General features: G+C 31.5%; 1 protein-coding gene across 3 annotated transcripts in view; it reads left to right on the top strand.

Annotated features, from left to right (window-relative positions):
* The window catches only part of LOC110027099, a 42,787-nt gene that overhangs the window by 3,014 nt on the left and 34,982 nt on the right, over positions 1-4,791 (top strand). The window lies entirely within an intron of this gene.

Genomic DNA, 4,791 nt, shown 5'->3' with positions numbered 1-4,791 from the left:
AATCAAATGGTCATATATTTTAATTTGCATATTCATTTGCTTGTTTTTCTATGTTTTTATTAGTATTTGTGATAATAAATTATATGCATGTCATATTGATTTATAATATGAACCCAAAATGTGTACATAAATAAACCGTAACATTATCAGAAGTTTTCATCAATAAGCAAGGGATTTTCTTGGGTGAAGTAAATAAGCAAGGGATTTTCTTGGGTGAAGTAAACCGTAACATTATCAGATCAATAAGCAAGGGATTTTCTTGGGTGAAGTAAATTGTCAGTTGTGTATTCCACAAAAAAGTCATGTTTCTATTGGTTGCTTCGATTATGATTACTATCATCAGTAGCCTTTAATCAGTACTTGTATTGACGGTTGAATCAAATATTCAAGCATTGTAGCCACATAGGTGGAGTTAGAATTTTTTCTAGCAGGACCACAAATTTTGTATTTAGTGAAAAACACATTTAATAAAAATATAAAAATATGATATATAAAGAAATTTTAGAAGTTTGAGCGGGTTGAGGATGGGGTGAAGGGAGCACATGCCTTTCAGGCCCCCTCTAAATCTACCTTCAATGAGAATTCAGTAGATGGTTTATTTTTTTGTTCTGATTAATATTGTTTAGCATGTTTGATGAATAATTTTTATTTCATTTGGCAATCCTATGCCAACTGAAGAACCATATTCATTATGCATGAAAGGTCCCATTGTACTGTGGCACATATTTGGCCTTGACGTTGCGCCAGGAAGACGAGTTACTATTTGAAACTAAAGTTTAGTAAGTCCTTATTTTTAATAATTGATTCTCTGCTTATAATTATTCTTTCAAAACTTTTACTTTCCCTGTCAGCCTTTTTCTCGTGTAGCATCCTATTTGTTGCAATGCTGTATAGCTTTCTACCTTAAGATGAATGGCCTATGTTTTTCCCTTTGTAAATCCTAGCACCATGAATTGCAATTTTTATAAAACTTGCATTTAAACAATTAAAGCTTGTCTGCCTCTTATCATAGATACTTTAAATCTGCTCATTAGTGCACTTTATTGCTTCTGTTCACATTTTCTTCGATATTTGCAGCAAATTGCGAATTGTTTGGTGTAATCTCTGAAAGTTCAGTATTTCCTTGACCATTACTCTTTCTCTATTCATGAAAATCTATAATTAATTTTTAAGTCAAGTTTTTCACTTTGGTGAAATATAGCTTTGCATTATTTTCCGATCTTTTGTAACCACGAGATCCTTTTGGCTTTCAATTTATTTGATCCAATCCGATGTTTTGCTAGATTATTACAATTACCCAAATGATGCAGGGAATTTCAAGAATGGATTGAAAATATCCAAATTATATGAGGCATTTTGATTTACGTGATTTAAGAAATCTTGTGTATAATCAAATGAACCTTTTTTGTACCCAGTGGCCATTTAATCCATGTTCATTGGATCTTCATTGCAAAGCCAATACCTTGAATGAATTAAATCTAATATTTCTTATCGGTTCTTAACATATGTTTTTAAGTTTTTTCTGCTTGGCCCGAAAATGAAGGTTTCAGAGCTTCATTTCGTCGATGAAGTCCATCTTCTATTGATTTTTTCCCCTTTTATGTTTCTCATTAGTAGATGACTTGATAGCTGCCAAGGGCCTGCTTTGATTGAATTTGCGGGATGGTTTAGAGTATAAATTTTCTAATTCAATTAGGCTGATGTAATCAAAGTAAATCACATAAAAGCAATAAAAATCTATAGTTTAAAAAGCTCTATAAACATATCTCTTTTATTATGTAAGTTAGATAATATAAAAATCCGAACCAAAATGATGATGCCATGATATCAACCAGTGAATGAATCTTTTGTGCCAGAACTATGGCGGTCGTGACCAAGCCTTCCATATATATTATCAAACCCGTCTCTCTAGACTTTTGGCCATGATTGTCACCTCCTTTCTGTCCATTAGCCCGATCTTATGAATGGGCTTTTAATTATGTCCAAGGTGATTCATGTTGAACATTCTCATGAGTAGTAAATCACTACATTGGGTTGTAATGTGATGATAGTCTCTAAGGTCAACTTCTCTCTCCCTTATTCTTTTGTTCCTCTTAGAGGTCAACCAATTGATGCATATTTTGCAGATTTTAGCATTGCTTTTTAGGTTTTTGTTCGACTTTTTTCATGATTAGGGTTGTTGGAAAAGAGCTTGGCATGTTATCTTATTATGAAAGTGACGGATGGGAAATATTCGATTGGCTCACAAAATATTTTTTTTCCTTCATGAACATTCAAAACGTAATATAAGCTATCAATTTTTATTAGTAGAAATATGCTTACAATGAAAAGGGTAAATTTAAAAATAAAATTTAATCAAATCTATTATCAATCAAAATTTTTAATTCATATATATTATTTTTTAGAGAAAATAATTGATCTTAATAAAATAAATCAAACTAAAAAATATGAAATATTTGCTCATAAATAGCAATGGGCCTACAAAGGCTTTAGAAATGGTCTACTTCAATTATATATTGTTCTAATTTGATTTATGTTGAAATTTTAGGAAGATTTTATTTTTAACATCTCCTATTTTGGTATTTTTTGTTTTTAGAGCTTAATATTGTTGGCATGTTATAATTTTTATTTCCTTATTTTATTACGAGGGGTTATTTCTCTTAAGTTGGATCGAGGCTGAAGCTTCTGTTATCTTTCCTATACAAAGGCATTGCGTGTGTTTTCCCCCTTTGTGATTGGACATATGACTCGAGAGTGCTGAAGCTCCCTTTGTGGATCGAAAGTTGAAGCTTCTAGTGAGAATTGAACGCACAATCTTCCTTTTATGAAGGAGTTGTGTGTGTTTTCCTTCCACCACGTCGGTCGTGTGACTCATGACCTTCAACTTATGGAGCTTTGCAAACACGCACCAAACCCATGGTGGTGCGAGCATTGCAAAAAAACATGACATATGAAGGACAAATGTTGGAAGCTTCATTTTAAACCAGTGAATTAGAAATCAAAATCCAAACGAGAAGGTTGATTTTATCAACCTATTGTCGAGGAAACTAAAATGCCTCCTACAAACTTGGTTTCAGTCCCTTTCGCCAAGAAACAATCATAGCATCTGAAAAAAAATGTTTAATCTCTAAAATTGCCCATAACTCCATAATACTCATTTGTACAAAAGGGTCTCTCCAGCCACTACGTTGTTATGTGCTTTTCATAATTCTATTCATTCTTGGATAGTTGATTTTGGTGCAACTGATCATATGACTAGTTGCTCTAAATTGTTCTCATCCTATAGACCTCGTGCAAACAATAAAAGTGTCAAAATCATTAATGATTCTCTCTCGGTAATTGTTGGGATAGGAATTGTCAGACTCATTCCGTTTTTAACTCTTTTTGATGTACTCCATGTTCTAAATTTATCTTGTACCTTATTGTCCATTATTAAAATTACTTTTGACCACCAGTGTAAAGCTAATTTCTATCCTTTTTGTTGTGAGTTTCAAGAATTGATCATTGGGAGGATAATTTGTAATGTTAAATAAAAAAATGAACTCTATTATTTTGAAGATGTACTTAACCACAACAAAAAATATTAAAATATTTGTTTAAACTCTGTCCTTATTTGTAAATACATTGATATTATGCTATGACATTATAGGTTAGGTCATCATAGTTCTCATTATTTAAAATACATGCTTCCTAGTTTATTTCGGAATAAAAATTTGTCCTCCTTTGAATGTGAAGTCCGATCATCATACAACATTTAAAATACATTCTTTCTAGTTTATTCCAGAATAAAAATATATTATTTCAACGTGAAGTTTGGCAGTTTGCTAAACATGATGTGTGTGATTTCTTTTACAAATTTATAAACCAACTACACAATTTACTTTGATTCATAGTGGTATATGGGGTCATTGTAATTCTCTTAAATATTTGAAAAAATAATAATTTGTGACAGTCATCGATGATCACGCAAGATTAAGTCAGTTTTTTTAATGAAAGAAAAATCTAAATTATATATAATTGTTACAAACTTTTACACAATGATACAAATGTGATTTCAAAAAAATATTCAAAATTATTGAGTGAAAATGGCCGAGAATATTTCAAACATAATTTGGGTCAAACTTTTTTTCGAAAAAGGATTAGTCCATCAAAGCTTTTGTGCCAACATTTTATGATAAAAAGATTTGGTTGAAAGAAAAAACAAACACTTATTAAAAATAACTCGGGAATTATTGTTCATCAATCATATGCCAAAATATCTTTGGGGTGAAGCCGTTCTTATTATTGTGTTTCTCATAAATATAATGCCGAATAAGTTTTTAAACTTTGAAACACCTTTTGATATTTAAAAAAAATCATGAATTGGCTCTCATCTTCTTTGCCTCTAAATACATTTATGTGTACTATTTTTGTTCACATTCTTAGTTATAATTAAGAGAAATTTGATCCCATAACTAAAAAAATTGTGTTTGTTGGTTATGCTTCTAACAAAAGGCGGTTGTCGGCACTTAAAAAGAAGGTTTGAAGAAAGTTTGGGGGGTCGCCCGTAAGAAGCTGTCGGTCGCCGGAATCGAAATCTCGTCGCCCGCTTCGGAAGGACGTTTTAATTTACGTATATATATGTATATAATTTTAGAAAAATATGAAATCAAACTGACCTCATATCTTTCATAGTTTAAATGAAAGAGCACTCTTCCTCAAATCCTGTATCTACCCCGAGGGATAAACACAAGACTTGAGGGTGAGGCTCGATCAAATAAACTAAGAAAAATATGACATCCGTTTGGTCTG

This window comes from Phalaenopsis equestris, unplaced genomic scaffold (assembly GCF_001263595.1).
Source record: "Phalaenopsis equestris unplaced genomic scaffold, ASM126359v1 Scaffold000413, whole genome shotgun sequence".
NCBI lineage: Eukaryota > Viridiplantae > Streptophyta > Magnoliopsida > Asparagales > Orchidaceae > Phalaenopsis > Phalaenopsis equestris.
Note: the sequence above shows the minus strand (reverse complement) of the source record. Positions and strands in the feature narration are given on the sequence as shown.